The sequence below is a fragment of the Heterodontus francisci genome, chromosome 18 (assembly GCF_036365525.1).
Source record: "Heterodontus francisci isolate sHetFra1 chromosome 18, sHetFra1.hap1, whole genome shotgun sequence".
Lineage (NCBI taxonomy): Eukaryota > Metazoa > Chordata > Chondrichthyes > Heterodontiformes > Heterodontidae > Heterodontus > Heterodontus francisci.
The window spans coordinates 27,470,520-27,497,712 of record NC_090388.1 but is presented as its reverse complement, the minus strand read 5'-3'; positions in this window follow the sequence as shown (position 1 = coordinate 27,497,712).

The following is a 27,193-nucleotide window of genomic DNA, read 5'->3' as shown; positions in this document are numbered from 1 at the left end:
AACCAGCACAAACAGGCTTTCTTAGGTTTAAAGAAGAAAAGTTGAAATTTCTTAAACTTAAACTCTAATTCGGTTAATGCCTATGGATACGTGACGCGCCCACACTAGCATGCACACGCGATACGTGCAAGAGACAGAAAACAGCAGAAGAAAAATAAAGTGGAAAAGTTTGAGGCAATATCTGAAGAGTTTTTGTTATGGTTCTTCGAGCTCACTGTACAGTCCTTGATTGTCGGCAGATCTTGCTTTCTTCTTAAACCTTGTTTGCTTGGGATTCATGTGTCTTCAGTGGATTCAGAGGCTTGTGAGAAAGAGATGGGAGCAGACAGGAGAGATATTCTCAGTCCAGGAGAAAACAGACCCTCTGCCTTCAAACTCTCTGCGGCCAGTTCAAAAGAAAACCCTGGAATAGCCAGGTATTCATGTGACCAGCTGGTCTAACCAGTCCTGACCTTTGTGGATTGTATCCTCCTTAGCAGACCCTGGAATGCACTTCCTCACCTTTGATGTCTGTTAGTATGTAAATGTTTTTTTTCCAGCCATGGTTGATCTGTTTAACAAGTCCTCTCTTCACTCCAGTAACAGTTTAAAATCAATGTTCATGACAAAATTAATGTGCCTCATTCTTGGCAGGGGGGTGGGGGCTCGCATGACATGATGGTGTCTCCATGAAATTCCTGCTATTGTCTTTCTCAGTGGTAGAGATCATGGGAGAAACTTTTGTGAATTACTTTAGCGCATCTTGTAGCTCATGCATCCTGCAGCCACAGTACAGTGGTCGTGGAGAGGGTTGATTTTCGGTCTAATGGGAAGGTCACTAATCAAGTAAACTATACTCCTGGATAGTCTTAATATTTTTAAGTGTTTCACCCAGGCAAGGAAGCAGGTATGAGGTCTCAGTATTTAAATTATTTTTACCTGTCAATTGTTCAGCCCCCTCAAATCCCACTGTCCTTGCATTTTGATTTCCCTGGCAAATTCCACAAAGCCTGGGAATCCCATGCACACGTAGTTAAATTCCAAACTCCCAGTTAAAACAGCTGTTAATGTGGTCTTTACGTTTTATAATTGCCATCTCACCTCTCCCATGGGGGCTTCTTGCGTGCAGTCGATCATACTGAGGTTAAAAGTGGAAGTCGGCAGGTTGCTGCTGACTTCCCTATGCACCATCACTTTCAGCTCTTTTAACCAGCCGCCCTCTCTCAAACCCACCACTTTTTCATGTTAAAAGACCCCCATCTATCTAATGGTAGACTAGAAATTGAATCAGGAACTTCTGGTCCGTACAACTTAGTTACACTTTATCTTTACCAATTTAGCTATTGCCAGCTTATAATTAGATCAAAATCTGGATAAAGCTTTCTCAGATATCTACTTTTGGTCAGTTCAGAAAAGAACTGTATTAATAACTGTAACAATATTGGTCTATTGTGGCTCAAATAATAATGAAAATGTGTTTTTTGTGTTTAATTTTACCTTAATTGGCTATATCAGAAATCAAATGTACCTATTTTGGTAAGACACTTTTAAACATCTGTGACTTTTTCTTCAAATCACAACATACTTCAGGTTTATATTTCATTGTCTGTGCAACTGTGTAAACCAATAAGAAACATTTGAAATGTTTACTTAAGATGAAATGTTTACTTAAGATATCCTTCATTTGTAACAAAGCTAGTTTGTATTGACAATAAATCTACTAAAGTTTAACATTTCCTTTATTAAACATGTTGTGGTACCCATTCCATTAACTACCAAAACTTAACTGAAACATTTCAGTCTGGTTTGAATACCATACAACTTTCGACAGGGAACTTTTTATGGAAACATCTGGGAGATTGTCTCACTTTTATTGCCACTTTAGAAAATTGTTTGGCAGAGATCCACTTTTTTTTTAAATTCTAGGCGCCCTCTAAAATGGCGGAGCAGACAGAATTATTACTTATTGGTTTGGCCTGAAAAGGTATGCTAAGTGTAAACTGTTTCTTGGACAGAAGGTTTGATGACGGGAATCTATATGATCTGTTAAAGTTCCAGTGAAGGTGCTTCATAGCAGAAGTCTTTATTATCCTTTTGGGGGTAAACAGATTTCATTGATTGATGGAAACCTCGAAAAATGTTCATTGTTGCTGGCCACAAACCATTATTTTCACTGTGCTTTGTGCTTGCAATGACTGACAACATAAATACAATTGATCAATTTTGTCAATTGATTTGTACTGGCTTCCCCTAGTATTTTGACATGATCCACTTTTCAAGTGAGAATGATAATGCAGTGTAGCAGACATTAAGCATATTCACAAATATGCTATTATGGCTTTACTGTATAAGCCGACAAAAAGAACTTTGAAGTGTATTTGTTCTCCTTAAACTCTGGTAGTTAGAGAATAATGAGGTGTTAATACTGACCCAATTCATCTGAATTCTTTAATGATTTGCCAAGGTCAGAATGCGATCATTAACCTGTTGCTTGAAGAAAAGTTTCACAATTGGTATCCTGCTTAAAATCAATTCATTAAGAAGGAATGAAATTAAATGCAATATCATATCACTTGTTCTTTTCTGTTCTCTCTTGATTTTTGAGTGCTGGTGACATCATTAGAGGAACTGGCTGAGGCAAGTTACTGTGCCCGACAATGTTTGGAAGCTGAATTAACATTAATGTGTACTATCATAAACCTAGGCTGCTTCATAGATTTTGTCACTTTATTTGTGTATATTTTAATTCAGTTCCCTCACAGCCAAAAACAGCAACTTCACTTGGCCATGTAATGAGCAGCAAAATTAAAATGCAGAAAATGTACATCAAACCCGAGAGCACCTAAAAAAGGGGAAAAGACATGTTGATGTCGAAGGTTGGGGTCACTGGGGTTTCAAGAGTAGCAAGTCTCGATCTGAAATGTTAACCTGAATTTTCCTTTTACAGATGTTGTGTATTTCCAGCACTTTCTGTTTTTAGTTCAGATTTTAGCATTTCCAGGTTTGTTTCTCATGCAGTTGTCAGTCATTTGAAGCATTGAAAATCAACAACCACCAAAAAAAGTTAATTTAATTACGATTTTTATTTTGTAAAAAGAATTCCAACGGCGTGATTGGAGCCTAGGTGACCCTTAATTAGTAACATATAGTGAGTGTACAATGGTTCATCGGAGGTCTTCTGTGACTGGTCAGCAATACACAGAATATTATCATTTCCCCCAATTTCCTTATTTCAATTTGCTCTTGCTATTTTCTGTTAGTTTATCTCTTTGGTGGCCCATTTGTGGTAGGGATGGGCAACCCCCAATCCAATCAGCCCATTAGAAACTAGGGCCTTTTCATGTCCACAGGCCAACTGTAAAATAGAATCCCTGTATCTTACTTGTTCTCTGGAGTCTCAGTCAATAAGTGTTGTGCTCTTGAATTTGAAAAGGCAGAGGTCAGTAGCAGTTCAGTTTCTAGTGTGTCCAAAATTACTTTTCCTAAGAACGACTCCTTCATTATGCATATTTCACCTTTGTTCCAATATTCATTACCTCATATTTATAAATGTCAAAATGCAAGACTCAGCACTGAAGAGAATTAAAATTTCCCACATGTTCAGTTCATGTTTTATTTAAAAGCACTTATTTCATAATCCATTGACTTGTGCAGTAGGGAGACTATTGGGCAAACCAGCTAAAATAGATTAAAATAAACTGCTAAATGCCTTTTTTCAAATAGTGTGCAAAGAAATATCATGATAACGTGTCCCGATACTAATATCTCACAGTATGACTTCCCTCCATTTATTGTAAAATTTTATAGAAAGATAGTTGCATTTTGGTCTTTTAATTAAAAGAGAATATTAAATGGAGAGAACTGGCCATGTTGATGAAATTTGCAGCCATGCCAAGAAATAAAATATATCACCAACTGTCCGAACAAAAAGAGAAAACTAACTGGCAGATCTCTAATATGGGCTGCCAAAATCCCTTACAGAGCTGCTCTGTTCCCTTTCCTGATATTCCACGGCATCTCCCTGAAAACCTACTTAGCTGTTTGCTGCTTACTGTCAAGCGGAAGAATCAGGAGATTGTGGCAGTAACAGTGGTCTTAAGATTTATCCCAAAAGATCGGTTCCCAGTTTATAAACCAATGTTTATAGCTTGGGGTTCTGTCCACAAGATGCCAGATGTGGCTGAGAAAAAGAATGAACAGAGTGGAAAACATTTACTCAGAAGACATGTAAATATTTTAATTGTTTTCTACCCATAAAGAAGGGGAAAATGGATATTTTTGAATGTTAGCAGATTTACTGCTGGTATGCCTGTCGTAAAATTCACTTTAAGGCATGCTGTAAAGAACTGATCAGGTTGGTACAATACAAAAAACATATATACAGCCTATTAAACATTAGGTGAAGGAACCTCTGTGACTTTATAATGACCTTGTATGTGAAATTGTAATTCTGGATTGTAGCCAGACCTTTGAAATGAGAACATTCTGTACTTTGGTTTTGATTGCTATTGTAGCACCTCTGGCATCAGAATTCTCTGTTATAGCAATGCTATATATTTAAGCTGCAGAATTATTCTCTTCCACCTGTTTTGTTTTATTGTTGTCTATTCTTATTAACTCTAAAACATACTGACTTCCTCCAGAAAATGAGCTTTGAATCTTCTGGCATCTCCAACATTTGATGAAAGTTTGACACAGTACTTAAATATTTGAAAGTAAAATAAGGACAAAAGAACTGAAAACAAAGAACATCTTATGTGCCTGTTTGTTCATATCCATTAACACTTAACTCTTAACTCAAAGTTGAATTTCTTACATAATAGAGAGGTAACTTCTTTCACTAGGATACTAAGTAGAGAGCAATGCGCAAGTGAGCATTTTGTCTTTGGAAGGAAGAAAGAAAGAAATCCAGCTAATTGAAAGAGGTTATGATTCTGCTCGATAATCATCATTGATACAGACTGTGTAAAAGCCTGCAAACCAGACCATTCAAGCTGCAGCAGGATAACTGGTGGACAGCATCCTCCAAGGGAAGAAATTCAATATTCAAAAAGAAAAATGGTTTCTTTATGAATAGCATTATTTTAATAAATTGAGAAATCTGAGCTGTCATCCTAATAGTGTGAAAAAATGCTGCACTTCAGCAGCTCAGCAACTCAAGGGGTAGAAAGATTTGACTATGGCGCAAAGGTCATAAGGACCAATCCCAGAGTTGCCTGTCACTCAAATTCAATTGCCTCAGTTGAGGGTTTCTTGTCAGGTTTTGGCGAGGTCACACTCCGAGAACGTGTAATAATGATGATTTCCATCTCAGTGGAGGGAAAATCTGATGTCATCTGAATTAAGCACTTCAATAAATTATAGTATTGTGGATTGTGGGCACAACTGGGATACTGTGTATTATGGAATGTAATAGTGTTGGCACAGGCTGCATAACTCACTTGCACTGTAGAAATGAATGAATTATGATGGGTTTGTCACAAATGGTTCACCTCCAATAATTCATCATGCCCAAAGTTTGAAGTCCATTAACACCACACATTTGAACTTGAAATTCATTTTTACATTAATTCAATATTTTCCAGTTAACTTTGGTCCTGTAAAAGTGAAGTTTGATGTTGCAGAGCCAATTATCTTGAATTGCTGTGCTCCTATTGTAAGTTTGTGCTATGCAACATATGCAGAGAATTCTATAGTGAAAAATAATAGGCTGTGATAGAGATAGAGAAAGAACAAATAGATATAAAAGTAGAAACAAGTCCAGAATGGGGGGGGGGGGGGGGGTAAGTGATTAGAATAAGGAATAATTCATGAGTACCCAAGAAAACATATGCCTCAGTGTTACATTTTTGGATCTTTTCTCCCATTATGCTAGATATTTCAATTTTTACACCACTTTTAGAGGCAGCACAGCTCCCTCCGCTCCGATTGTCTTCACTGGCCCTGATATCTTGGTGAGTTTTGATAGCCTAGTCCAAGATAGATAATGAACAGATGTCTTTCGGTATTGAATCTGCTATATATTTCCACCCAAAGACTGTCCTTGGCAAAGCAACACCAAAACAGACCTTATTTTAGATTTTAACTGCCAAACTAATTTATTGAACAATAGGTGAGCAAGTGAATAAATAACAATACTATAATACATAAAAATAGAGATACAATTAGAAAGAAAGAAGTTTTCATGACTGTAGGACGTCACCTTGTGCTTTACAGCCAACGAGCTACCTTACAGCCAATGAAGTGCAGTCACTTTGTACTGGAGGGAAATAGGACAGCCAGTTGGTACACTGTAAGGCCCCAGAAAGAGCAATGAAATAAATGACCAGATAATTTGTTTTAGTGACGTTGCTTGAGGAATAAATATTGGCCAGGACACTGGGGAGGAGTCCCCTGCTCTTCATAGAGATAGTGTCACAGGATCTTTACATCTTCCTGAAAGGGCTGATGGGGCCTCAGTTATGCATCTCATCTAAAAGACACCACCTTTGATGGCTGCAGCACTCCCTCAGTATCACACTGAAAAATCAACCTAACTTTTGTGCTAAAATACCTGGGGCTGAATTTTGTTGACCTCCTCATGTCGGGCTCTGTAGCAGCAGCGGCCCTCCACGGAGCCCGCGCCAGGATTGCCAGGCCTGATCTTCTCGGCGGCAGCAAGGCTCCATGGTGGCCCCCACGCAACTCGGCGATGCGACCTGACTTTACCTATTGAAATTAACTTCAGGCATACATTTAAATCCAATTCCCTGCGATCTTACTGTCGGATCTGGATCTTCAGTGCGATGGGTGGCACACACGCACCTTCACCTTCCCGTCCAGGAAAAGCTGGTGCCACCGAGGTGGAGAAAGGGGGAATCCGAGCATTTTTAGTGTAGTTGGGGCAGGGGGTGGGGTCGGGGTTAACTATGCATTTTTAGTGTGGAGGGGTGGAAGGGGTGACCTCTGCACTTTGTGCAGCTAGGGGGAGAAAGGGTCAACTCTGCAAATTTCAGTGTATTGGGGTGGGACAGGGGCAACTCTGCATTCTCTGAGCAGGGTTGGCAGCCTTTTAAAAATGGTGCCAGATCCTGCGCAGAGACAGCTGGCGCCCTTTATGGCGTCGCTGAGGCCACCCCCACCATATGATTGGGCAGGGGCGGCAGCCACCCTGCATATTTAAATGAGCCACTGTGCTCAAGATCACGGGGGCTTGGCAGTGGGTGGCCCTTTTCATTCGCCGCTGCAAGCAGTGGCGGGAAAATAAAATCCAGCCTCTGGAGTGGGATTTGAACTCAAAAACTTCTGGTTCAGAGGTGAGAGTGCAAACACTGGGCCATGGCTGACAGCACCAGTTAATGTTAGACAGTACTAACATCTCAGATCACGGAAAACAATAATCTGTAACCTGTACTCCTAACCTACATTTTATAATTAGCTGTTTTATATATCTAGTTCTTACTTCCTTATATTCTCATTAATTGCGGGAGATATCTGATCTCGTTGAAAGATGCAGATCAACTCTGCTTGATTTGAACAACCGAAGCTAATGAAATGCACCTGAAGCAATTTCTGGGGCTTTGTGGATTCGAATAACTGTCAGTTAAATTCAAAGGCAGCTGTCAGTCATTCACATAACTGAACAAATTGCACGTTATATTTTTGTTTGAATTCTGTGGTTTGGCTCCCACTTTAAAGTATCTGCTCAGACACCAAACCAAACTGTCCTCATAGCAACTTAGGCTGAATGCAGTTTTGGTTTTTAACTCCATATGTATTGTGACCGATTTAAGGGAATCGCTATCAAGATTAAAACTAGGCACAAGTGTTTCATAGGAACTGGAGTGGGCCATTTAGCCCCTCAGATCTGTTCTGCCATTCAACTAGAACATGGCTGATCTGCAACCTAACTCCATACTTCCATACTTTTATCACAGCTGGTTATACTGCACTATATGGTGCAGCATTGGGTGTATCTCTGAATGTGTTGTGAATGGGTAGTTATGCTTATGTTGCAAGCTTGTACCACCTTGCCTGGGAGCTCCACAGCTCTGCTCACCAACCTGACTGCTGAAATTTCTCAAGCTTAAAAAGAGCTGATGGGGTAGTCAACACTTTCTGTAAATTGAGAGTTAACTGTAGTACGTTGGGTGTTCAAATATTTTAACATTTAAATTGTCAACTCTGCACTGATTATAGTTATACTGAAACAGATGTACAGTTATGGCTGCACTGAAACAGATGTAGGACACTTGTGAGCTGTGGGGTTAACTTGCCAATTTGACAGGAATTGGCAGAATTATACTGCATATTTGTCCTTGCTATGCAAAAGATGCCAAAGAACAACACTGGGCATCAGAAATCACTGCTTTATCTGACAGTACTGTACTCTGTGTAAGTGCCGCAACTGGAAGAAAGAAAACAATCTCTTTCAAAGTGGTACGTGGACTTGGGGAATGAGAACAGTATCACAGACTACAAAAATAAACAGAGGAAGGAAAAATGGGAGACGAGAAAAGGACAGAAAGAGAGACATAAGATAAATTATACTGTAAATAAGGGAGTGGGAAACATGTGAACAAATATTTTAAAGTAGTTCCAGCAATGGTATGCGAAATCTGTTAACCATTGAGTATAAACCACTGCTGTACATCCAGCAACATGTGCAGTATATGCATTAAACTACTGATGTCTCATTCTATCTTTTTACATTTTTGTTTTTTGCTTCAGTTTTGGAAATACTGACTACACATTCTAATTTACTTCTGTGTTGTCAAATTTTTCTAATCAAAGCATTTTACCAAAGTATTTCTGTTAAGTGGAGTCACATTTCATACACTGCAGTTTCCAATTGGTCTCACTGCATGACACTAGCTTTTTATAAATTCTATCCACACACAAATATGAAGGCCAATAAAGGTCTTGCTAAGTCTGAATCTTGGCAACTTATTCAACTGCTGTAATTCTTTGTAGTCTGAACAAGCAGCTAAACCTGCAATGATAGTGTAAGGTGGAAGTAAACACTGCACGATATGCTCGATGGATTCCAATGGAAAATAATGTTATTTTAGAAATATTGGGCATCTCCATCTATCATGCTGAGAGTTTGTTCAAGATTAAGTTACCATCTATGCATCATTCATTCTTTAGTGCTTTTTGTTGGCAGCCTGCTGTTCAAAAAAAAGTGGAGTTTGTTTAGCAAGTATGGAAAATAGCATAACCCTACACTCAATTTAAATATTAGTAATAAATGACACCATTAGACAAATTATGGAATTGTATGAAAAGCAGCGGAGCAAAATTTTCTGCCTCTGATTGCACAAAGATTGCTGTTCTTTATAAATCCTATAACGATACTTTAAAAATACATTCTCTCCTTTGTTAAGTATGCCATTTATGAGATTGTGTTAATATGAGTCAGATATAATAGTTCCACATCAAAGCTATTGAAGCATGGAGTTCAAGGCATTCCCTTCAGTTGGAAAGTGATAAACAGCTTACCTGGCAGCTGGTAACATGGTCAGACAGGAAGCAGACTTAAAAATTGATTCATAGCTATTGAAGATCTTTCATTAAGTAGAATCGTTATGCTACAGAGCAATTCTTGTTGGTCATTGTTAATTCTGACAAGACCATGATAGCATTTTTAGATATTTGAATCTTTTCTTATTCTAGGGGTGCAAAATTTGATAGCCCCTGAAAACAAGTTCAGGGATTGTGACGCTGAATTAACCCATGCTGACAGCATTGGATTCAGCCAGCATGTCAACTTTCTACTGCCTGCTAATTTAAATGACTATAGCATGCAGTCAGCGCTAAATGCACGGTTGAGCAGCTGCACGCCTCTGCAGGGGAATCAAAATCGTGAGATTCTAGCGCCAGTTAAAGTTAGCCTGCACTACATAAAGGGGAGGATCATTGTGGCTGAAGCAAGTACTGGAAGTCATTCTACAACTGATTCCAAAACACTCGATAATGATGGCACAACAGGCGAGAGAGGGAGCACTGAAATTTTGTGACACTGCACTGGAGACCTTGCTCGATGGAGTGCAAAGGAGGAGAGATGTGTTTTATCTCCAGGAGGCCATCCAGACAAATGCTCAGAATGGACCAAGTAGACATGGCAGTCAATGCCAGGATTCAAGCCCCGAGGACTGGATGTGGTGCCGCAAGACGTTCAATGAGTGATCAAGGTCAATGCATGCATCTTCAAATGCCATATCCTACCAATTGCATCTCCAACCTCAGACACTGCTCAATGCACCACACCCATCACTCACCTACCAACAATCTCTATCAATCAGGTCTCATATCTAACATTCATAGCTTCACCTCACGTTCACATGTTTAGCACTGCTGCAAGTCTCACATCCATATCTCACAGCTTGCACACACTGCCAGCTTTTCAACTATGACAGAAGTATCACCCAAACAGATTGCACCACACTCAATAACTCACTTCTGTCTCTCTTGCAGGACAAAGTGGTGCATAAGCCAGAGGCAGCAGGTGCTAACCAGAGGGGGATAGACACTGCTGCATGTCCTTACACCCATAGAGGAGATGGTGCTTGCCCTCATTAGAGTGGGCATTGCTGAGGCCATGGGCAGTGGCAGGGCTAAATTATTAAAGATGATGCTACCCTCACATCTAATCCTCCTCCTCACATCTCACTACCCCCTCATTCCACAATCTCTTCCGATTTACAGACGGTGCAAGTCTGCCCCTCTTAATTTTTCCCCACTCCCTTAAACACAACACTATACTTGTGCCTTTCTGCATTCAGTTACACAAGTACTGCCAGCTGGTTGGGCAATGATGGAAGAGCAAGAAGACAGTGATGATAAAGAAACACCATCACTTAATCTCACACTTGCAGCCACCAGCTCAATTACTGACACTCTGCAGAATCTAGATGATAGCTTAGAGGTGGGATATGCACCTGATGAGACACCGGGCATAAATGGCCTGCAGCCAGGGCAGGGGGTAAGGGTAGTGCAGGTGCCAATTTCCTGGACGGTGAGGTTACACAGGAGTTGTGCCGCAGAGGACTCAGATGAGCATTTCGATGGGACAGGCTACAGAGAAGACTGATGGGTATGCATCATGAACTACTTGGTGCATTGGCAGGCCTGCCAGAAAGCAATTCAATGTCACGGAGCATGGAGGAGTCCAGCACCAACTGTACACAGGGCTTTGTGCAGAGCTTGGTGAACATCCTTTCCAGTGTGGAAGTGGTGGCCAACTCCATTAGCACACTTGCAGACCCAACCATGTGCAGTGTCTGATAGCCGATGTCTCAGCTTTCATAGCAACACGAGCAGAAACCGTCCAACATCTGGGTGCTGCAATGGAAGCTCAGACTTCTGTCATGCAAGGTCAGCTTGTTGCCATACAAGATCAGACTGCTGCACCTTGTCTGCAGATACCAGTGTTCAAAGGGGCATGCAGGGTGTCTATATTCCAACAGATTATGAGGATTGCTGAGTCCTCGCCCCAGGGAGTGGTAATAGCTCCACGGAGCACAAATCTGCTGTTGTCTCTCAGAATGACAGAATTCGTCCACTCACCACTGCCACTCCAACAGTTCCCTTGCTGCAGCCTGTCCACCAGCCAGCCCAGACTGCTGTTGCCCATGCCAAGGTGGTGTAGACTAAAGTCAGACCTTCTGCACCCCGAGCTGCTTGAGGTTGTCTTCCAAGGCCCCATGCAGTTACCTTTACTGTAAGACTGCAGCCTTCCCGCAGCCATGCTGTAGCCACTGGGTAGCACTGTGTAGGAGCACCAGGCCAGGCAAAGGCACCCACAAGAAAGACACTAAGGGAATGCACAAGGGTGATTAGTCGATGTCTATATGCAATATGGCATGGTTTGCTTTAGAATTTGGTTTGGAATGTTTATTTTGTATTGGCTTTTATTTTTGCATTCTGGCCAAGCAGACATTATGACGGTCAGTAACAAAGAGAAGGTTGGGTGTGGGACCATTGGTCAATAGGAATTGGAGATTGATTTAGTGATATCGCAGTTGGATGTGTTCTTCACCAACAGCCCTGCCAGAAATTGGCTGTCCAGGTTGACTCCTCCTTTACTTTTGCCTCACCATATAACTATTGGCAAGAGCTGTGCCCTCATGGTGGTGATGTTTTGCAGCATAGAGTAGACCACCATGAATCTTGACACCCACTCTGCCGAGTACTGCAGGGCTTCCCCAGAATGGTCCAGGCAGCAGAAATGTTGTTTCAGCAGGCTAATGGTCAGCTGTATCACATTTCATGTGGCAGCATGGCTTTCATTGTATGCATGCTGCCCACGTGTCTGGATTGTGTGAGTGATCAGCCACGTGGTCAGCGGATCGCCCTTGTCACCCAATAGCCACCCTTTGGTTTGCCGTGGAGGCTCAAATGCAGCTGGCACAGAATGAAGGCATCGTGATTGCTGCCAGAATACCAGTCATGATTTTCTGCATATGGTTGCGCACCAGCTGGATGTTGAGGGTGTGGAATCCTTTTCAGTTGTGGTACATCTCAGAGTTGACATGCAGCACCTGCAAAGCGGCATATGTGCAGTCCATGACATATTGTTTGCTCCAGCTGCTGCTGTCTATCAAGCGAGAATTAAATGTAGCCAGCACTCTATCAGTAGAGAGCATCAATGACTTCCCTTATGCAAGTGGACAGCAAACCCCGGCTCCAGCTTCAGTTTGGAAGGAGCCTGCCACATAAAAGTTTATGGCCACGATCACCTTCACAGCCAATGACAATGCAGTCTTCGCCTTGTTCTTCGGTTGCAGTGTGGCTGCAACAGGTGGTAGATTTCAGCGAGGACATACTTACTGAAGCACAGATACCTGACATATTGTTCCTCGCTGAGGTTCAGATAGGAGAATTGCTCCCTGAACATCCTGAGTGAATATGGCCTCCTGCTGAAAACTCTGCTTCCTGTCTCCTCCTCCCTCTTCTTGTCCTGCTCTGTGTTGCCTCTGCTGATTCGCCCAATCATGCTGTATTCCAAGCTGAATGCATGCTTCTGCATCCATGTCTGGGAGCAACGGATTTGCGCAGAAGCCTTGAAGTCAGGACCATTCCTCCAGCAGCTGCCGCAGCTCTCGTTACAGATTTTAGCAACTTTAAGGAACTCCAGAAAGCACCATTAAAATGTAGCAACAGCCAGCAGAAATCAATTAGCAACAAACCTTAAAGTAATTGATGATCCTTTTAAATAGCACTGGTGAGGGGGTCCTTCCTGCTGCTGAACACATGTTCAGCCATGCTTGATTAAGAGAGGACGTTAGTTGTAGCGTTGAGATTTACAGACTGATTGATGTCATGGTCTGCCTAATCTGCATGCTTCCGGTGGATGCTCACAGCACACCCACTAATGCCCTCACCAAAATGGCATCCAGCATGATTTGCACCAGAACTGGGCGCAAGTGCCACAGGTGCCATTTTGGACCTCTAAACCCACTCATAGCACCCAAAAAACAGGTGCTATGCATCCGAATTTTAAATATTTTGGCTGTCTTTTCTTCAATCTTTCAACTCACTTTTATGTTCCCAATTCCTCACACCAATAGAGAATTTTTTCTTTAATTAAAATAAGTACTGGAATTATCCTATTCCTCCATAGGCTTTCTCTCCCACCTTCAACATCACAACATCAGTCCTCATTTATTTAACTTATTTAAGAAAGCATGAATCAGCAATGATTAGTAGTATAATCCATCCATATTTACAGCAGAAATCTATCTACTCCTGAAAGGAAAACAATAAAAGTTTGCAAATGAATGCTAAGCTATTCTTTTGTAAATAACTTTAATATATGCCATGTTTTGTTTAGTTTCTTATGCCTCTTACCACTGTGGAAGCTGTGCTGGTCTGAACTATATCTCTTGGAATTTCCACACAGTCTCTTACATTCAAACCACTACTGCTCCTTCAGTAGTCCTGAAAACAAAGTCACTGGGCTTTTCCTGGATTTACATAATTGTTGATCACATTTGAAAATAACTGGCTGTCATACACATAACTGAACAACTCTCACAGTTTATATTTATTTGAAAGTAGCTAAGCCTCGCTGTCAAGCTTTGCAGGCAGTGGATGAAACTTGGAACATTTGTATGCAGTTAAGCTTAAAATGAATTTCTGAATGTAGCTGGTATTTCTTTTTTAAAAACTCCTTATGACTAGTGATCAAATTTTTTTTTTAAATCTTCCGCAGAGCTAAGATGAGACAGAAGAGCTTCATCTTAATACTGGTAAGATGCAAAATGTTCATGTAAACAGTGAGGTTTTGGTGTTTCCATAAAATAAAGCATTTTTAAAATTATTTTCTCATTTACAATACACAAGCCACAATTGCCAATGATGATTACACAAAACTATATGAAGAAGATATTTTAAACATTTTAGTTTAAAATACGATTGTTTGCAGTTTCTTGTAAATGGATTTTGGCTCCTAGGTGCTGACTGCCTTTGGTGTGGCAATTCATCTTGATTCCATTTGTGTAAACTACCTTAAGTTGATTGTAAAATCCATCCTGTGACGAGTCTCGAGCAATGTTTCCCATTACATTTGTTCCCCTTTGAAGAAACCATTTCAGCATTTAATTTCAGCAATTCACGATTATTCTTTATTACAGTGATCATAAATCTTTTATGTCAAACACTGCCAATCAACAGATGAAATTTCAGATATCCACTATGTTGTATGCTTGGGTTACTCTATCCAGCAGAGATTACAAAGTCTTTGGTAGGGTTTAACTATAACTATTTATTACATAGTAAGAAACTATATACACTTTACCTAAACATGTGTAACTCCTCTGATACTCATGTTGCTTCTTCTTCTTCTTCTCAAGTCTCTTTTATGTGTGATCTCTTATATATTTATCTTATATGTTTGTACAGTATGCTGCCACCTTAGTTAATCGAACTAGGAAGATTCTTAGTCTGTAGTAGTTAAACAATAATATTTATGACATTATAACTATTTACACTCCACACTAGACTGTGTGACTCCTCCAAAAGCTACACTACACCTAGCTTCGAGTCTCTCTCCCATGTGATCTCTTGCATCATCATGGTTGGAGGTATTCTTTACACTGTCCCAAGATTAACACTTTCAGACCCTTATACTACATCTCCCCCCAAGTATTTATACATATATATATTTACGTACGTTCACTTTCTTATTTACATACTACCCCATTTCCCCTCAACTCTCTGACTTCATAGATTCAATCTGTCAAGAGGCTTCACAACTCTTCCTGATCTTGTTGTTGTCAGATGTGGAAGATTAGTAGTCTTGCTCTGATCTCTTGTGTCTTGACTTGGACGGCCTTCATTGAGGTTTGTCGTATTCGGTGCTTTCTGAATTTTCGGTTCGACATCTGATTCATCTAAATGTATGACTGATCGACATTTTTGATGTAAAGGAATAAAATTCCTTCTATTTCTTCTTATAGTCCCTTCTGGAGTTCTTAGTAAATAAGATTGCTGTTGATTCTCCTCTTTCTGGAGAATTACTCCTCTGTTTTGGTCTCGTACTCATACCTTTAGCCCTTCTGACAGTTTTGGTAGGTTTATGGTACGGTGTTTCCTGTTATAATTATGGGCTTGTTTCTTTCAGTAAGACTTTTCTTTGTCTTGTATTCTCTGATAATTCTTGCTTTGTAAGCCTGGAAGTATTTTCTTGGGTAGAATTGGAGGTCGCGTTTAGAGTTTTCTTCCTATTAAGAGTTCAAATGATGCAAATCTGCATAACAATGCAGTAGTTCTGTAGTCAGAAGGGCTAATTGAGAATAAAAGCAAAATACTGCAGATGCTGGAAATCTGAAATAAAAACAGAAAGTACTGGAAATACTCAGCAGGTCAGGCATCATCTGTGGAGAGAGAAGCAGGGGTAGCGTTTCTGATCTGTGACGTCTCATCAGAACTGGCAAAGATTAGGAAAGAATTAGGTTGTAAGCAAGTGAAGTGGGGCAGGCGGGGGTGGGGGGTGCGGAAGAGAACCAAAGGGAAGGTGTGTGATAGGGCAGAGGGCAGAAGAGATTAAATAACAAAGCTGTCATGGGAAAAAGGCAAAAGAGTGCGTTAATGCTTGCGGTGAAAGACAAAGCATTAGTCCAGAGAGAGTGTTAAAGGCAGAATAATGAGCAGCTCTGTCCACATGAAAAAAACAGGCACATGGTTAAAAAATAAAATAATTTAAAAATTAGAAAAATATTTTTAAAAAGGCCAGTAATGCTCTGAAATTGTTGAACTCAATATTGAGTCCGGAAGGCTGTAGAGTGCCTAATCGAAAGATCAGGTGCTGCTCTTCGAGCTTGCGTTGATGTTCATTAGAACACTGCAGCAGGCCAAGGACAGAAATGTGGGCATAAGAGCAGTGGGTGGGGGGGGGGGGGCGGTGGGCGGGAGGGGTGCTGAAATGGCAAGCAACCGGAAGCTCGGGGTTATGCTTTCAGACTGAGCGGAGGTGTTCCGCAAAGCAGTAACCCAATCTGTGTTTGGTCTCCCCAGTGTAGAGGCGACCACATTGTGGGTAGCCAATATAGTATCCTAAACTGAAGAAAGTACAAGCAAATCGCTGCTTCACCTAGAAGGAGTGTTTGGGGCCCTGGATAATGAGGAGAAAAGAGGTAAAAGAGCAGATTGCATGGGAAAGTGCCGTGGGAAGGGGATGAGGTGTCAGAGGTAATGGAAGAGTGGACCAGGCTGTCATGAAGGGAACGATCCCTTCAGAATGCTGACAGGGGAGATGTGTTTGGTTGTGGCAAACACAAAGGTGGTGGAAATGGTGGAAGTGGATGTGGAGGCTTGTGGGGTGGAAAGTGAGGACAAGGGGAAACCTATCACAGTTCTGGGAGGGAGGGAGGGGAATGGGTGAGGGCAGAAGTGTGGGAAGTAGGTCTGACACGATCGAGGGCCGTGTCAACCACAGTGGGGGAGAATCCTTGGTCGAGGAAAAAAGCTAATTGAGAATCTTGATTTTTTTTCAACATTGCTTTGATAGTTCAGTCTGCTCGCTCAGCTTCTCTATTAGATTGTAAATACCTAGGGGAGATTGTCAGATGAACAAATCCACATCTTTCCACAAAGTGCATGAAGTAATCGTTTGCAAATTATGGTCCATTAGTGGATACTATCTGATCAGGTATACCATGTGTTGCTTAAACCTTTTGTAAAATTCGGATGACTTCAGTTGTTGTTATGTACATCATTTAACCTCAATCCATCTTGAGAAGTAATCGACTATAATTAGATAGGATCTTCTATCAAAGGAGAATTGATCCATCGCCAACTGTTCCCACGGTCTAATAAGGAATTAGATCAAAATTAGAGGTTCTCTCTGATCCTGTCTGTGAACTGCACATACATCACAATTCAAAATAAGTTCTTCGATATCCTTTGATATTCTTGATCACCACATGGATGCGTGAGCGACATTTAGTTTAGCCCGTACAACCCTGGTATATTTTCTCCAAGATATCTTCCCAGCATGACTCTGGAATCACCAGTCTTACATCATATACCAGCAAATCATCCACTATGGTAAAGTGTCTTCCACGTACAAAGAAGATTTTCATTGTCTTACCCTTGGGACTCTGTTGTGGCCAACCTTGCTTGCAATCTAAGTGGAACTTGATGCACTCTTTGGGCTGGTTTTGTGTTGGAGGTGGGGCTCCCGGCGCAGGGCCGAAAAGGTGGGGGGTCCTGGCTCTGCCTTTCTCTCCCTCCACCGCCAACCCCCCACACCCCCCACCCCACCCCACCCTGGAGCAATCCTCTGATTTTTTTGTCAAAGTTTTAGGAGGAAGGATCCCCATCCCTTTAAAGGCTTGCAGGTGGTGGTGTTCCCATGCATCTGCTGCCCATGTCCTTCTGGGAGATAGAGGTCGCAGATTTGGAAGGTGCTGTTGAAGGATAAAGGATGAAAAATGAAGGCCGGAATTATTTTACGGGCCTCCCCCCCACCCCCACCCCCCAGCCCCGCTGCAGAAAATTTCTTCATTTTTTTCTTTAACCAGTGTGTGTGTGTGTGTATGTGTGTGTTTGTGTGTTGGGCTAAGGTAAAAGGGAACTCTCATATTTCAATCTTTGTGTTCATGCTTTGCATCTTTACTGAATACATCTTGTTTTCTAATAAATTTATAATCTTGTTGTTTATTATAGATACCTGGTTGGTGGATTTTATTCTGAAATAAAAAGAGAGTATATAATTGGCCATATCGATAACTAGGTAAACATTTAAATATATGTTGTCGCCCGTGGAGAAGTGGAACGAGAGAAAGGCAGTGCACTTCTCTCATCTCGGTCGTAACATATTATTGGGGGCTTTGTGCGGGATAACCCAAAGCCGACAACGTGCAATTGTAAGTGTAACTGAAAAGGGGAAAAGGAAAACACCAGGTCTCTTGTGCATTAGAGTAAACTTTATACTACTGGAATGGCTTTGTCAATTGCTACGACCTTTCTGGGGAGGGAGGATTCATCCCTGAATGATTTGAAAACACTTACCCAAGGCTAGGCTAAAGGATTGGCAGCAAAGCTGGAGTTGGAGTTAAAACCAGTGGCTATGAAGGTAGACATAATTCAGGTAACAGTAAAATATTTGAAATTGGAAGAAGGAAAAGGTAATCCAGATGGTAGTTTGGTTGAATTAGCTAGGATTCAGTTGCAAATGAAGCAGCTTAAACTGGAAAGGGAAAAGGAAGAAAGACAGAAAAAGGAAAGAAAGTTGGAAATGAAAAAACATGAGCTTGAACAGGAAAAAGAAATGAAAAAACTTGAACTACAATTTCAGAAGGAAAAGAGAAGAGGCAGGAGAGAGAAAAAGAAGGAAAAAGAGAAAGAGATAAAGAAGAAAGAGATCAACAAAAGGTATTTGAATTTAAAAAGCTAGAACTAAGCAAAAGGGTGGACTTGACCTCGATGAAAATTCCGGTGAGGAAAGAGCTGACTCCAGCAAAGGACGCAGTGGAGAGCTGTTTAAATTCATGCAAGCCCTCTCGAAATTTGAGGAAAGGGACGGTGAAGCACTTTTCATTTCTTTTGAAAAGATAGCTAGACAGATGAAGTGGCCAAAGGAAAGCTGAACACTGCTTATACAAAGCAGATTGATGTACAGAGCTCAAGAAGTTTATGCCATGCTCTCTGAGGAGGTTTCTGCAGTTTATGAGAGGGCAAAAAAAGGCTATTCTCACTGCTTGTGCGTTGGTCCCTGAAGCTTACAGGCAGAAATTTCAGAACCTCTGGAAACAAATTAACTTTGATTTAGATACGGGCACTAAAGATAAAGGCCACGTATGAGACCCTTAGGGAAATAATTCTCCTCGAAGAATTTAAAAATTCACTCCCTCAGTTAGTAAGAACCCATAGAAACATAGAAAATAGGAGCAGGAGTAGGCCATTCAGCCCTTCGAGCCTGCTCCACCATTCATTATGATCATGGCTGATCATCCAACTCAGTAACCTGTTCCTGCTTTCCCCCATATCCTTTGACCTCTTTCGCCCCAAGAGCAATATCTAACTCCTTCTTGAAAACATACAATGTTTTGGCCTCAACTGCTTTCTGTGGTAGCGAATTCCACAGATTCACCACTCTCTGGGTGAAGTAATTTCTCCTCATCTCAGTCCTGAAAGGTTTACCCCATATCCTTCGACTATGACCCCTGATTCTGGACTCCCCCACCATCAGGAACATCCTTCCTGCATCTACCCTGTCAAGTCCTGTTAGAATTTTATAGGTTTCTATGAGATCACTCCTCACTCTTCCGAACTCCAGTGAATATAATCCTAAGCGACTCAATCTCTCCTCATACATCAGTCCCGCCATCCCAGGAATCAATCTGGTAAGCCTTCACTGCACTCCCTCTATAGCAAGACTATCCTTCCTCAGATAGGAGACCAAAACTACACACAATATTCCAGGTATGGCCTCACCAAGGCCATGTATAATTGTAGCAAGACATCCCTGCTCCTGTACTTGAATCCTCTCACTATAAAGGCCAACATACCATTTGCCCTTTTTACCGCCTGTTGCACCTGCATGCTTACCTTCAGCGACTGGTGTACGAGAACACCCAGGTCTTATTGCATATTCCCCTTTCTCAGTTTACAGCCCTTCAGATAATAATCTGCCTTCCTGCTTTTGCTACCAAAGTGGATAACCTCACCTTTATCCACATTATACAGCATCTGCCATGCAGTTGCCCTCTCACTCAACTTGTCCAAATCACCCTGAAGCCTCTCTGCATCCTCCTCACACCTCACCCTCACACCCAGTTTTGTGTCCTCTGCAAATCTGGAGATATTACATTTAGTTCCCTCATCTAAATCATTAATATACATTGTGAATAGCTGGGGTCGTAGCACTGATTCCTGAGGTACCCCACTAGTCACTACCTGCCATTTGGAAAAAGACCCATTTATTCCTACTCTTTGTTTCCTGTCTGCCAACCAATTTTCTATCCATGCAATATACTACCCCCGATCCCATGCACTTTAATTTTATACGCTAATCTCTTATGTGTGACTTTGTCGAAAACCTTCTGAAAGTCCAAATAAACCACATCCACTGGCTGTCCCTCATCAACTCTACATGTTACATCCTCGAAGAATTCTATTAGATTTGTCAAGCATGATTTCCCTTTCGTAAATCCATGCTGACTCTGTCCGATTCTACCGTTGTTCTTCAAGTGCTCTGCTATAAAATCTTTGATAATGGACTCTAGAATATTCCCCACTACCGGCATCAGGCTGACTGATCTATAATTCCCTGTTTTCTCTCTACCTCCCTTTTTAAATAGTGGGGTTACGTTAGCTACCCTCCAATCTGTAGGAACTGTTCCAGAGTCTCTAGAATCGTGGAAGATGACCACCAATGCATCCACTATTTCTAGGGCCATTTCCTTAAGTACTCTGGGATGTAGATTATCAGGCCCTGGGGATTTATCGGTTTTCAATCCCATCAATTTCCCCAACACCATTTCTCTACTAACACTGCTTTCCTTCAGTTCCTCCCTCTCACTAAACCCTGTGTTCCCCAACATTTCTGATATGATATTTGTGTTCTCCTTTGTGAAGACAGAACCAAAGTATGCATTTAGTTGGTGAGACATTTCTTTGTTTCCCCATAATAAATTCCCCTGTTTCTGACTGTAAGGGACCTACATTTGTTTTCACCAATCTTTTTCTCTTCACATACCTATAGAAGCTTTTACAGTCAATTTTTATGTTCCCTGTAAGCTTAATCTCGTACTCTATTTTCCCCTTCTTAATCAATCCTTTGGTCCTCCTTTGTTGAGTTCTAAACTGCTCCCAATCCTCAGGTCTGTTGTTTTTCTGGCAAATTTTTATGCCTCGTCCTTGGATCTAATTTCCCTTATAAGCCATGGTTTGGCTACCTTTCCCATTTTACTTTTGCGCCAGACAGGAATAAACAATTGTTGCCGTTCATCTATGAGCTCTTTGAATGTTTGCCCTTGCCTATCCACCATTATCCCTTTAAGTAACGTTTCCCAATCCATCATAGCCTACTCGCGCCTCATACCTTCGTAGTTTTCTTTATTAAGATTCAGGACCCTAGTCTCAGAATCAACAAAGTCACTCTCCATCTTGATGAAGAATTCTATCATATTATACCATGTAGAGAACAAGAAGGTTTCAACAGCCAGACAGGCAGCTGAGATCATTGATGATTATGAGCTTATTTACAAGCCAAAACCTTTTGTCCGTCACCCCCGCAAACTCGAGAAGGATAGAAGGTAGGAGGGTGAAAGGAAGGCAAGTAGCCAGGTACAAGAAGGGATAGCTGGGAATGCCCCAAGATCTCCTCCTCAGGCCAAAAAAGAAGATGCTGAGGGTGGAAGTGAGGTCCGAAAGCCTAAGTGTTTCCATTGTCACAAGGTGGAATGCCTTTGTGCAGAATGCTGGAGGTTACAGGGTAAACCCATGGGACTTATTGGGGTACACAAGGCCAATGCAGAGAAAGGGGCCCTGACTAAGAGTACAACAAATCAGGCTGTAGCTCTGACTGCAGCTGTAAGGCCAAGTACAAAAACTGCAGTGAGTGTGGGGGATGTGAACAAGATATATGAGATTTATAGGGAATTCTTGTCAAAAGGAAAAGTAACTTCTTATCCCTCTCAAGTGAGGCAGGTCGACCGATAGTTATACTTAGGGATAAAGGAGCCACCCAAACTCTTTTGCTGGGGTAAGGCATGACTTTACCATCAGAGAGCGCACTAAATGCCAAGGTTTTAGTGAATGGTATTGGCGGGGTGTATATACCTGTACCTTTGTATCGGGTTCACTTGGACTGTGATCTAATGTTGTCGGAGGTCAAATTGGCACCACAGACAGATAGCCGAATATCTGAAACTTTCTTTGGGGATTTGGATAATCCAAAGGAAATGTTCGCTATGTCTTCTCTGATCAAGGCTCAGCAAGCCCATCCAGAGTTAAGTAAGGTGGCACAATCAGCTCTAACTGAAGCTGAGGCAAAGGGAGCTCCGGAAGGCTACTATATTAAAAATGGGACTCTGATGAGGAAGTGGAGATCTCCTCACAGATCTGCGTTCGAAGAATGAACGGTAGTTCACCAGATAGTGGTACTGCCCAAGTATCACTGGGAAATTTTAAGGATAGCCCATGCAATTCCTATGGCGGGACACGTGGGGATCTGGAAAACCTAATCACATATAAATCGACATTTTCACTGGCAAGGTCTTTTCAAGGACCTGGTGCAGTTTTATAAAACATGCCATACGTGCTAGATTGTGGGAAAACCGCAACCTGTCATAAAACCAGCACCTCTAATTCCCATACCAGTTTTTGGGGAACCATTTAGTTGGGTGTTGTAGACTGTGTAGGACCTTTATGGAAAACAAAAGCAGGACATCAATATACACTGACTATTATGGATATGGCTACTCAGTTCTCAGAAACCCTTGAGAACAATTTCTGATAAGGTTGTGTTGGAAAAGTTAACTCAGTTCTTCACTACATATGGATTACTGTTTGAGATCCAGTTGGATAAAGGTTCCAATTTTATGTCTAAACTTTTCCAGGAAGGTATGAGTAATCTGGGTATAACACAGTTAAGGTCCTCAGCATACAACCCACACATACAAGGGGCTTTAGAACAGTACCATTAGACCTTCACAACGATGATCTGGGCATATTGTCATGAATATCCCCATAATTGGGACAAAGGGCTGGAATTTCTTTAGTTTGCCACTGGGGATTCACCTAATGAAATACCGGTTTTAGTTCTTTTGAATTAGTTTATGACATGAGGTAAGAGGTCCTCTAAAATTAATCAAAGGAAAGTTTTTAGAACAGAGGGATGCATCTTCCATGTTAGATTATGTATCTGTGTTCTGGGAGCGGCTCATGAGAGCCTGCAAAGTGGCTCAGGAACACCTGAAAGCTTCCCAAGCAACCACGAAGAAATGGGCAGACAAGCATGCCAAGACTCAAACATTTCAACCAAGGGATGAGGTGTTAGTATTACTGCCTTTACAGGGTAGTTGAGATTTTACCTTGGCACATTTTACTGAAATGCCCTATTTTCCTACAATAAAAGCATTCTGCTATATTTGCAGGACACTGTGCCTGTGGCTACTTTTGATGCCAATGCGCTGACAGGGTTTAATGGTGTCTTTCACATCGCCGCAACCCCCTCCTCCCCCCTGACATGTACCTTTATTCCTGGTGCCTCTTTATCAGCCCTCTGGTGAAGGAATTGAACAGTTGCAAGAGGTTTCCTGAACCAAGGTCTTTCTTAACCCCGCTGGATTGCTGTGTTGTTCTTTTGGACTTCTGCTTGGCTCACCAGCTGAATAGCTTTGTCCAGGGTGAGGTCTTCTTTAGACTGCATTAAATCTTATAGGGATTCATCAGCAACACCCACAACAATATGATCTTTTTATCGATTCTGTTTTAAGTTCTTCATACTCACATCCTTCAGCTAGTCTGTAAAGGTCATTGAAAAAAGCAACAACTGTTTCACTCAGTTTCTGGACCCTTTTGTTGAATCTTGCTCTTTCTAAAATCTTATTATTCTGCAAGTTGAAATAAGAATCAAAAGCTTTTAAAACTTCTTTGAATTTGGCAGTTGCCTCATTAGGACCTTGTCTAGCAATTACATCATCTGCTATAGCCCCAATAGATTACAACAGTGGATTCACTTGCTCTGCTTCAGACTGGCTGTCTAACTTAGAAGATGCAATTCTGTATTTGAAAAACCTTTTTCTCCATAATATCTAGTTTTGAATTTGATTGGGTCCCCCTAGATTTTGGAAACTCTCCAGCATTCCCAATTTTTGATCCATGTTGCTTTATTTTATTGACTTTTTTTTAAGAGTGTTCCCCTTTAAGAAACTCTTTTTTTCAGGCTAGCTTGCTTTAATGGAGTTGACACAACTGTTTGAGAGTTTTCTCCACTGCTTTTAATAGGCTGTTCTCGGGTTTTTCCCTTTCTTTGAGAACTTCTGTTTCTTTGTTTTTCTTTTGGCTTGTTTGCCTTAATGGAGTATCCCTGCTGTGTTCGGAGGTTTCTTGCACTTTTTGCCAGTTTGTGCGCTTTCTGGGGGTTTCCTACTCTTCACCCTCGCGTTCCCCGAGTGAAGGATGGGTTTTCCCCCATTTTTTTCTCTAGCACGATGCCTTCAGAAAATAACTTTAATCCCTTCAAAGGCTTTTAAGGTGATTCCTCACCCGTCAGCACTGTAACTCACCCGATTGCTGAAATTTATTTGCAGGCAACCATGCTTCTGTGGAGCAGGCTGTCTTTCACCACAGCTGCGGAGATTCTCTCAGCCTCTTCTTGAGATCTGCAGTTTTTTGGCCCTTTTTTCCAGGTCAGGCCTTTTCAGCTAGTTGCTTCAAATTCTTCTTCTGGGTATAGGATGGTAAGAACTTCTGCTGTTCTCGATCCCACTACTGATCACCATGTTTGATGTTTATTCGGTACACTGCCACCATGGTTAGTCTAGCTGGAGAGATTCTTAGTCTGTATTAGTTAAACTTTATTGCATTACAACTATCCACAATCCACATTAGCCTGTGTAACTCCTCCAAAAGGCATGCTACATCTAGCTTCGAGTCTCTCTCTCATGTGATCTCTTACATCATCATGGTAGGAGGTTATTCTTTACACTCACTCAAGATCTAACTCTTTCAGACCCTTATAGTACAATCATCATAGTGGGAGGTGTTACTCACACTGTCCCAAACATTAACCCTTTCAAACCCTTATACTACATCTCCCCCAAGACTTTGTCTATATATACATATTTACATTCATTTTTATATTTAAATACTACCCCATCTCCCCCCAAGTCTCTGACATCACAGATTCAATCTGTCAGGAGGCTTCACAACTCTCTCTCATTGTGTTCTTGTCAAATTTGGAAGATCAGTAGTCTTTCTCTGAACTTTTATTTCTTGACTTGGATGGCCTTCAATGACGTTTGTACTTTCCAGTGCTTTCTGAATTTCAGGATCAACATCTGATTCATTCAAATGTATGACTGATTGACGTCTTTGATGAATAGAAATAAGATCTCTCCTGTTTCTTATAGTACCTTCTAAAGTATGTACTAAATATGATCTCTGTTGATTTTTATCTCTCTGGACGATTACGCCTTCTCTGCCTTGGTCTCGTACCCATACCTGTTCTCTTTCCATCATCTTGGGTAGGTTCCTGGTATGATATCTCCTGTTATAGTTAGAAGCTGGTTATTTTTGGTAAGACTTTTCTTTGCCTTGAACTCTCTGATAATTCTGGACTTACGAACATATGAATTGGGAGCAGGAGCAGGCCATTTGGCCCCTTCGAGACTGTTCCGCAATTTAATAAGATTATGGCTGATCCGATTGTGCCCTCAACTCCATTTTCCCACCTACCCCCGATACCCTTTGACTCCCTTGTTAGTCAAGAATTTATCTACCTCTGCCTTAAAAATATTCAATGACCCTGCCTCCACTGCTCTCTAGGAAAGAGAGTTCGAAAGACTCACAAATCACTGAGAGAAAAAATTTCTCCTCATCCCTGTCTTAAATGGGTGACCCCTAGTTCTAGTCTCTCCCACAAGGGGAAACATCCTTTAAGCATCCACCCTGTCAAGTCCCCTCAGGATCTTATATGTTTCAATAAGATCACTTTTCATTCTTCTAAACTCCAATGGATACAGACCCAACCTGTCCAGCTTTTCTTCATAAGATAACCGCACCCCCCACCCCCATCCCAGGTATCAGTTGAGTGAACCTTCTCTGAACTGCCTCCAATGCATTTATATCCTTTCCAAAATAAAGAGACCAAAACCACACACAGCACTCCAGATGTGGTCTCATCAATACCCTACACAACTGCAGCAAAACATCCCGACTCCCACATTTCAGTCCCCCGTAACAAATTACAACATTCCATTTGCACTCCCATTCATCCGCCGCATCTGCATACCAACCCCCACGAGTCATGCACAAGGACACCCACATCCCTCTGTACCTCAGAGTTCTGTAATCTCCATTTACACAATATGCTGCTGTACTATTCTTCCTTCCAAAGTGCATAAGTTCACGTTTTCCCACATTAGACTCAATCCGCCAAATTTTTGCCCACTCACTTAACCTATCTATATCCCTTTACATACTCATTATGTCCTCTTCACAACTTACTTTCCTACCTATCTTTGTGTCATCAGCAAATTTAGCAACCATAACTTCTGTCCCTTCATCAAAGTCATTGATATCAGTTGTAAATAGTTGAGGTCCCAGCACTGATCCCTGTGGCAGTCCACTCGTCACATCTTGCCAACCTGAAAATGACCCATTTATGTCTACCCTGTTTCCTGTTAGCTAACTAATTCGCTATCCATGCTAATATGTTACCTCCAATGCCATGAGCTCTTATTTTGTTCAGTAAACTTTGATGTGGCAATCTGGAAATCTAAGTATAGTACATCCACAGGTTCCCCTTTATCCACGTTGTTTGTTACTTCCTCAAAGAACTCCAATAAATTAGTCAAACATGATTTCACTTTCATAAAATCATGTTGTCTCTGCCTGATTACACTGAGATTTTCTAAGTGCCCCACTATAACCTCCTTAATAATAGAGTCAAGCATTTTTCCTATGACAGATGTTAAGCTCACTGGCCTGTAGTTTCCTGCTTTCTGTATCCCTCCTTTCTTGAATACAGGAGTCACATTTGCTATTTTCCAATCTGATT